We start from the raw sequence: 10,006 nt of genomic DNA, 5'->3' as shown, positions 1-10,006 counted from the left end.
ATATGAGAGAGATCTGTAAACTGTAAAAAGTTATATTAATATGATAAATTGCTATCACTGCTGTTATTTGAGCCAGTTCAACGATCCATTTAAATATGCCAATGAATAAAAGAAGAGTGGGTGGGAATCCTGAGTTGTAGGGACACAGAATACACATACTCTTCAAATCCATCATCTAGACCAGGGGTTGAGCAATTGTGGCCTGTAGGAAAATCCGACCCCCAGCCTGCTTTTGTAAATAAAGTTTTATTGGAACAGAGCCAAGTTCATTTGGTTATATACTGTTTCGGGCTGTTTTTGCACTACAGCAGCAGAGCTGAGTTGCTGTGACAGAGCAGATGGCCTGCAAAGCCTAAAATATTTACTATCTGGTCCTCTACAGAAAAAGTTTGCTGACCCCAGGTCTATACAGTCGACAGAAAGGTCTGTCTGAAGGGTACAACCATGTCCCTACCCATCCTTTCAGTGGTTCCTGACGGTGATGGAGTAAACATTTTAACCTGGAAGGCAAGACGCTCCAGAGCCTGGCTTCAGCCCACAGCCAGCCTCACTCTTCTGTTCCAAACTGCATGCTTTAAAAAATAAGCTTCTTTCTTGCATTTCCCTTGCTCAGGGCTGTTTCTCCCCCCTTGCCTTTGCCAAGGGCGCAGGCTGGCTCGGGATGGTTCTGGCAGGCGGAGGCCTGAATGCCTTTCCCAGCTAACACTCAGACCCCTGGAGGCCTACGCCCCTCTGTCCTTGACACACGTTTTCAGCGTGTTCCTCTCAGCCTGGGAAGGCCCTGAAGGAGGAGCATCACTCAGGAACTTGGCTCTGGGGTGTGTAAAGGCTCAGCTCCATGCCTGTCACCCAGGAAGTAGCAATGAAGAGCCACTCCTATTTTATATCACTGCCTTTGGGCCAAGGCTCAGAATGCTCCAACTTTCATGGGGCCACGAGAATTCAAGGGGAGAAGACTCCCTCCCCCACTGTCTACCTGCTGCTCCGTCCTCTCTGCCTCTCTGGAAGATGGCAGGGACTTTTCTAAGGCAGGTAACACTGTAATTTCAAGTGCTCTGTAATGGCTCTTTAGTTACACAGAGAGTTAATAGATTTTCTGAGAAAGAGGTTGAGTCCACGGTCATTCTAGACCTCCTACAGACTGGAGTGTAATTGCTGCTAATAGACAAAGAGGTAATTACTGTGTAACCTGCCTTCTGGTTTCAAAGCAAACAATCAACACGTGATGTGCTCTTGGAGGGATCTGAAGAGCATTACTGTTGTGCCCGATTGTGCCCGAGTCTCTGCCCTGCTTGAAAAGACCCAGTGATCCAATCAGTTATAGGCCCACTGACTCTCTGGCTGGGAAGGGACACGGAGGTCCTATGGTAAGCAGAATAGTGGCCCCCAAAAGTGTCCACATCCTAATCCCATGAACCTGGGCATACATTACATTACATGGCAAAAGGGAAGTAAGGCTGCTGATGGAATGAAGTAAGGCTGACTTACATAAGTCAGCCAACTTTAAAATAGAAGGATTATCCTGGATTATCTGGATGGGCCCAATATAATCACTAGGGTCCTTAACTGTGGAAGAGGGAGGCAGAAGAGGAGGTCAGAGTGATGTGATGGGAGAAGGACTCAACCCACTGTTGCTGGCTTCGAAGATAGAGGAAGGGGACCACAAGTCAAGGAATGCAGGTGGCCCCTAGAAGTTGGAAAAGGCAAAGCAACAGGTTCTCTCTGGAGCCTCCAGAAAGAAACACAGCCCTGCTCACACTTGGATTTTAGTCTAGTGAGATTCATGTTAGATTTCTAACCTAAAGAACTATAAAATAATACATCTGTGTTGTTTTAAGCCACTAAGTTTGTGGCAATTCGTTATAGCAGCCGTGGAGAACTAATGAGAGACTCTCATTTATTCCAGCTTTTTACTTGTTATAGAAACCCCTCTGTAGCAAACCTGATTTATGGTCATCAGCCTCTGCTCGAGGACTTCCTGTAAGCAGGAGCTCACTCCTTAAGTCATAGCCCATCAGATACTGGTCAGCTCTCATTGTTGGAAAGGGCTTCCTCTTGGGCTCAAAATCTGTCTCTCTGCAAACACCCTCCCTTGTTCTCCACTTGTCTTGGCTGACAGAGTGTTCCATTCCTACCCTCACCTCTGTCCATAGTGATTGATTTAGGATGGAACATGACTTAAGCCAGAAAAACTGGAACCAATGAGACCCAATTCTTGGACTTTGGTGGGAGGACACCATTAAGAAAGAGGCGCTCTTCTCATGGGAGACCCAGGAATCCAAAATTTACACAAGCACCCCAGCTTGCATGTATTGTATTGCATGTTCCACTGGTCACAGTTGGAGAAACACGGCATGGGTGTTTTCTGTCTGGACTCTCATATCTGACCCCACAAGTGTGGACTCAACACCAATCCCGAAGGTGGCTTTTATGCAGGATCTTATGAAGGCAATAGAAGGAGTGTTTCAGAAGACTAGAATCTACATGAGAATAAACTGTGGGTAGTTTTGTTAAACATAAAAATATATGGTTTAACAATATTATGGAGTCCCCTTTTTTATGTTTTATGTTCTCACTGGAGGTCCTGTCAACTTACTAAATAGTCAATCAGGTTCCCTCTCTGTCTCTCTGTCTCTGTCTCTGTCTCTTTCCATATCTGTCTCTCAGCTTCTCATGCAGACACCCAAGTTATGGAGAACAAAGAGGGGCCCAGTCCAGGGAACCCTCCATTGCTCCCCCCCGCCCCAGCCCCTAGCCTCAGAAGGAGTGAAGGCTTCATTGCTCCCATGGATGCGTCAGGGCTAAGATGCTCTTGGGAGCCCCTCCAGGGGACAAGTACCCTGTCTTCACTGGGGTACTTGTGCGTGTTAGCAATTGGGCCTTTGGAAGTTCCCCAGGTCTCTTTAACTTTTGAACTGAGCCCTTTCTGCCCTTTGGATGGAAGCCCAGTCCAGGTGCCAGCCATTCTCTCTCTGCTCTGAAGGGCAAGTGGGAAGTTGCCACCAGAAGCCGGAGAGGCATCTGTAGTTTGGGGCCATGATCCCCTGGGACCTGGAGCTGGGAGTTAGCAATGCTGCCCAGGGTCCCCACACAGAGGGTCCCCAGAAATATTTGTTGAATAAATGAATGGATGAGAGCAGAGAGGGAGGAGAAGGAGATGGGGAGAGAAGAAGAGGGTGAGAAAGATTGAGAGAGAGATCTTTCTCATTGTTTCCTTTCCTACCTTTGGGAGTGAGGAAGTGAGAGGGAGGGAGGGAGATTTCTCTAGAAGTCCTTTATTCCATTTTATTCCATACAATAACCATTGTAAATGCCCACTTGGAATACAAGCATAATAACCGTAGTAACTGTTCTTTCAACATTCACTTGGCCGGAGTAAACAGCTACTTTAACAAAATTCCTATCAAAATTACATGGCATGTACAGCAACTAAAAGACGGAAACAACTCAAATGCCCATCAAGGAATGATGGATAAACAAAATGTATATCCACGCAATGGAATATTATTTAGCTGTAAAAAGGAATGGAGTACTGATGCATGCTACAATATGGATGAACCTCAAGTTGCTAAGTGAAAGAAGCCCCACAAAAAAGGTCACCTATTGTGAAGTTCCATTTATATGAAATACGCATGCAGATAGAAAGCAGATTAGTGGTTGCCAGGGAAGGAGCGGGGAGCAATGCTGAGTGACTTCTTAATGGGTGTGGAGTCTCCTTTGGGGGTAATGAAAATATTTGGATAGATAGAAGGGATGGTTGCCCAACCCTGCAAATGTACTAACAGCCACGGAATTGTACACTTTCAAATGGTTAGTTTTATGTTAGGTGTATTTCACCTCAATTTTTTAAAAAGATTACATTGCATGAGATCTTCCTCTTGCCTCAGTGCCATTTGGCAGCCTCTCTGCACACCATCCTCCATCTGTGAGGACAATCACCTTCTCAAAGACTTGCTTTACAATTTGGGGATAACCCCATCTGCGCCCTCACGTGACTTTCCCCTCCACTTCTCGCCTTAGGGTATTGCTAGAATTCTGCTTCCTGGGCTTTCTCTCATAGGGCTTTCTCCACCAGGCTCTCTGTAATCCCCTGTTCCCTGCTGCCCACTCCTGCCCTTTCAGTGGCCAAGCCTCAGCAGCCCCCTTTCCTTCTCCTTGAGCCAGTGTCCATTCAGTGCAGTTGAGAATGAAGCCAGGCAGTTCAGGGGTTAGCTGACAAGGCTGTCCTGCTAGGGTTCTGGTGACACCTATAGCCAGGAGTGGCTAGAATTGTACTTGTTTTTGATTTCCTCGTGTCCAGCTCTCAGTCGCCCAGTTGTACTTCAAGTGTGGTCTATGGCAGCAGCAGCTCATAAAGTCCTGGTACAGTGGGTCATTTCGGGCCCCAGGGACTCATAACTATACTCAAAGAGCCCTCAGCCCCTGGCCCTGCAGCTTCCATCACGGGGTCTCTCAGACACAGCCTCTGCCTTCCCCTCTGGACTCTGTCAACTCCTTCAGTAGCGCTCAGGCCCCTCCCCTTGCCCTCTGATGTTGCAGACGTGTGCTGCGAATGTGTGCGAGACGGGCAGGCAGGTGAAGGCTCCTGAGCATGCGCACGAGCAGCTCCGTGAAGCCTTCCATGTGCCGCGGGGCGGGAGGGCTTTAGTGGACCTCACTGCCGCGGGTGGAAGAGCGTGGCGCCAGGGACTCTCCCTTCTTACAGCAGAAGACACAGCAGCTGTCTCTAGGGCTGATGTCAATCACAAGCTTGTCTGATTTCAAAACACATGCCTTGGGCTTCCCTGGTGGCGCAGTGGTTGAGAGTCTGCCTGCCAATGCAGGGGACACGGGTTCGAGCCCTGGTCTGGGAAGATCCCACATGCCGCGGAACAACTAGGCCCGTGAGCCACAATTACTGAGCCTGCGCGTCTGGAGCCTGTGCTCCGCAACAAGAGAGGCCGCGACAGTGAGAGGCCCGCGCACCGCGATGAAGAGTGGCCCCCGCTTGTCGCAACTAGAGAAAGCCCTAGCACAGAAACGAAGACCCAACATAGCAATCAATCAATCAATCAATCTTTAAAAAAAAACAAAAACAAAAACAAAACACATGCCTTTCCATCACTGTACCTCTATGTTATGGGTCAAATCCTGTCCCCTAAAAAGATACGTTTGAGTCCTAAACCCTGCACCTGGGAATGTGACTTTTTTTTTTGCAGATGTAATCAAGTTGAGATGAGGTCATTAGGATGGGCCCTGACTCCAATATGACTGGTGCTCTTAGAGGGAAATTTGGACACAGACACAGAGAGACGGCCATGTGAAGAGGGTGGCAGAAATTAGAATTAGCTTGCCACAAGCCAAGGACCGTCTGGGGCTTCTGGAAGCTGGGAGAGGCAAGGAAGTATCCTCCCCTGGGCCCTTCAGAGGGAGCCTGGCCCTGCCAACATCTTGCTTGCAGACTTCTGGCCTCCAGAACGATGAGAGAAGACATTTCCATTGTTTTAAGCCACCTAGTTTGTGATACTTTGTCACAGCAGCTCTGGTACACTGACACACTCTTCCACGCTACACATCCCGAAAGAGAGAGAGAACAGACATAATTGGAAAAGCTCTCCACATATGTGAGGATTTTTAATTGCTTCACAGAATTGTTGAGGATCAGGAGGTTTACCCGTGAAAGAAAGAGGTTTGGAAAGTGTTAAGCACCAATCCCATAGATTATTATGAGATAATTATTACATTATTGTAAAAGCAGAACCAATTCTGATTGTCTGGCCCTTCTTCTCCCTTCCACGCTCATCTGATAATTTCTTAACCACTTACATTCCTCTTTCTGTCAGTTCCCATCTCGCTTCTTCCACTACACCCTGCAAACATGAAGAAGCGACATCCCTGACAGCCCAGTTAGGGACACGGGGTGGGTTAACCCCGCTCTGAGGAGGTGCGCTGCACGCAGTTAACTTACCACCGGGGCTTGGGAACCCTGTCTCCCTCCTGGTGTGTGTGTGCACTCATGTGTGCCCCCGGAGCAGAGCGAGAGAATCCAGTGATATTTCACACAAATGAGAAATGTTATTCTGCAGATTAAAGCCTCGCCGAGCCTGGTTTTGTCTTTATTTATGCTTTTCCATTTCCCTCTGCGCTGACATGGGTGCCCACGCCAGGGAGCACCGAAGGACGTAATTGGCGTGGTGAAGGATTGTTGAGCGGCCCGGACGCTCCCTCACAGGGCTACCCCCCTTCTCTCCCCCATCTGTCACCATCTAATGTGACAAAGTTTTTATCAGGCATTGAGGCACAGGAGATTAAAAGTAAATACTGCAATCAGGAGGCAGCTGGGGAGAAAATGCAGCGCATTTCACAGTAAGCTGCACGGCTCATCAGGGTAGCCTTGTGGCTCCCTGAGGCAAGGGTGATGGGGGAGGGAGAACTCCAGGTGGGGGGCTGGGGAGAAACATAGGCCCAGGCAGCTACACTTCCACACTTTGGTCAGTAATAATAAAATGATAGCAGTCACCATATATCAAGTGCCTACTATGTGCCAGGCTTTTGGACCAGGTTCATTTGGGTACATTTTCTGATTTAATCTTCACAATGATCATGGAAAGTTGGAAGAGGCTCCAAAGGCCAGAGAAGTTAAGGAACACACCCAAGGTCACTCTGCTGGTGAGTGGCCCAGGATTCCCTCTCTCCTCCCACCCCTTCTTTCATGAATAAATAGTGGAGGCTGGATTTGCAAGATAAATTATCACAGGGGAGATTTTGTTTTCTTGCATCTTCATTACTATTTTGCACTAAACCACACGTTTCCACCACTAATTAACTGATTCAATCATATATTTGTTCATTTAGAATCTAAGCTCTATGTTCTGTTTTTTGTTTTTGTTTTTTTCTACTTGGTATCTCCAGCACTTAGAACATTGCCTGGCATATAGTAAGTGTTCAATAAATATTTGCTGGATGCTTGAATGAATGAGTGAATGAATGATATTGGTCCAGTACTTCCTATGCCATTGTTACTAAAGTGTGGTTCCTAGACCACCAGCAGCATCTGCATTCCCTGGGAGCTTGTCAGGAATGCAGAATCTCAGGCACCACCCTGATCTGCTGAATTAGAATCTGCATTTTAACAATCTCCTCAGGTGGTTCGTGGGTTTTCTGAAGTTTGAGAGACATTGGCATATACTAAGATCCTTGTCTTGATGGCCTAGGCTTTCTGGCTTCATCATCTTTTGTGAAAGGGATTGAACTTCACACTTACTTCTGTGACAGTGCTTTATTCCATGCATCATTAAATCTCACTGTTAAATCACTACCATTAGATGGTCTTTCAGGGTGGTCCAAATCAGCCATGGTTGGACATCTGCAAATCCCTTCTCCCTTTGTCTCCCTGGCCCTTGCCTTTTTCTCCTTCTGCCCTCCCTACAAGTCCCAGCCTTGTAATCCTGGACAATAGTGGATCCCTGAAATCTTCTTAACGGGCACCACCCTTAGCCACAGTGCTCTCTCCTGAAGAGTTGATCCCCTCTCGTGGGGAGAAACAGAGGGGGCGAAGAAGAAAGAGAACTCCATCCTGCCGAACTTTGAGCCAAATAAACCTTGACTGGTAGAGGTCCATTGGAAAATGTGGTTCATTTCCATTTTACAGTTAGAGAAATTGAGGCCCAGGAGGGAGGAAAAGCTCCAGGAAGACTGATGACACCCAACACTGAGTCGTATAGGGTCCTTGATAGGAAGATACAGCACTGGGCCAGATAATGCCTACCTGCTACGGAAGCAATTTCCCTCGTGGAACCTCTGTGTTGTCCTTCCCTTCCTGCTTCAGATCCGTGGGCTCCACTGCCTTGGGGGCAAACATGCTCGGCTCTGACAGTCTTATGCTCCATCCTCTAACATTGCCAGTCTCTAGCTGCCAGCCTTCAGATACTCTAGGATTTAGAGTCACAAAGCCTGAAGTCAGTTACTCAGTAGCATCCATTATCACATTACTACAAATAATTTTATCAGGTACTATAAATTTAAATGTGTTTTTCACATTTTTTTATATTTCCAAAATCAGAGTGTAACTTACAGTAGATAAGTACATATGATAGATTGCTTTATTAAAAAAAAACTTTTATTGAATTGATGGTGTGTGTTACAATTGATGGCATTTTAGAATTGAGGGAATATGGTATTAAGGCTCTAGTAGAATGGGACACAGAGCAGGTACATTTAATGATAAGGAGCTTAGGAAATGTGGAAATGAGGATAAATTAATAATCACTGAATAACTATAATTAATACTACTTACTGTTTTATGCCAATTATACATTTTCTTCTCTAATTCTTAAATAATCCCCCAGGAAGATAATGTGACTTTAATCATTTTAAACGTATGTATATTGTGGTCTCCACCCTGTGGTCTTTTCCTTTAATAACAGTTTTACTGAGATATAATTCACATGCTATAACATTCACCTTTTAAAGAGTACAGTTCAGTGGATTTTAGTATATTCCCAGAGTTGTGCCTATAGTCTTTTTATCTGAATTTCTTGAGGATCTGATTTTATCTGTTCTGTCTGCTAACTTTCAGTCATGGTGGATTATTTCCCCATGTGCTTTGTAATTTTGGATTGAGAGCTCATTTTCAGGTAGGCTTTATGTACGGAAATACTCTTGTTGATTGGTTAGAGGATGTGTCCCTCTAGAGGGGGACCTGACCCACGGGGTCCAGCGAGAAAATCGGAGGCTTCCCTGCCTGGGCCTCAGCGTCCTACCCAGGAGGTGGGGCAGCCTGCCACACATGGTTATTGAAGGAGACCCGAAGACCATGAAACCTTGTTCAGATGTCTGTGTGTTCGCATTGTCGTCAGCAGGACCAATGCTGCTCCCAAACTAGGGTACAAGCTCCCCGAGGGCAGGTGTTTATCTTGTTCACCACTGCTCCTCCTGCATCTAGATCAGTGCCAGCTATGGTGAGTGCTCAACAACTAGCTGTTAGAGGAATTGGTCATTCCCTGGGGATTAGGATATGGCCATCTTTGAGGTGCCATTATTCACTCTCCCACAGAAAAGATCTTATAAATAATCTTTTCAACTTTCTTAACATAAAAAAGAAACAGAGGTCCAAAGAGGTCTCCTGGCATGCAGCCTCATGCTCTTTCCATTCTACCTATCACCTCCACCTGCTTACATGCTCGAGGTAGACTAGAAAATGAGTAACTAGAGTTCATTTGTGGAGCTGTCCTGAAAGAGGAGAGATGTGAGTGGAGCCTGAAATGAAAGGAAGGACAAGGCTTGCTGGGTGCAGAGCTCTAGCAAGAGGAGTAGTTGGGAAATGTCAATAAACTCAGGAGTTTCTAATAGTCCTGAATCTGGGTACCTAAGCCAACGATGGAAGGAGTGATGGTTCTGTTCAATTTATAAGCACTTATTGAGTTCTGATGGTGTACTGGGTGTTGTGCCGAGCTCAGCCACAAGAGGAATAAGACCTACCACTCATCTAGAGAAGAGACACCTGGAAGGGGTTATTATATGATGGAAAATAGGCACAAGCTTTGGAATAGGACTGGCCTGAGTTTGAATCCAGTTCTACTTACAGGAATTTTAGGAATTAATTGACATGAATTCCCTACATTACATGGTGAGCATCAAAAACTATGCTTTAATTTTTCCCTAGTCCTGGAACCAGCACCTAATTGTGTGACTTTGAAACTGACAGGCTTCCTGAGTCTCAGTTTGTAATAAGGATAATATTGCCTATTTTGGAGACTAAAGGAATGCTTGCTAAGTACTTTTATGCTCAGCTCTGGCCATGTTTGCAAGGGCCCAGCAGGAGGCTGTAGGCAGCCAGAGGCAAGCGGGGACTGGGGTGCTCCCCAGCCCTACCTGGATGCCTCAAGGGTGAAGAGGAGGATCTGCTGTGTGTAACATGTTTATAGCCCTGGACCCGAGTTGGGAAGTTCTGCTTTAGAAGGTTGTCAGGAGGGCTAATGATATGATCCATGGCAGTGCTTCTCAACCACTGCACTACTGATATTTT

The sequence above is a fragment of the Eubalaena glacialis genome, chromosome 2 (genome assembly GCF_028564815.1).
Source record: "Eubalaena glacialis isolate mEubGla1 chromosome 2, mEubGla1.1.hap2.+ XY, whole genome shotgun sequence".
In the NCBI taxonomy this organism is placed as follows: Eukaryota; Metazoa; Chordata; class Mammalia; order Artiodactyla; family Balaenidae; genus Eubalaena; species Eubalaena glacialis.
This window is presented reverse-complemented; position numbering follows the sequence as displayed.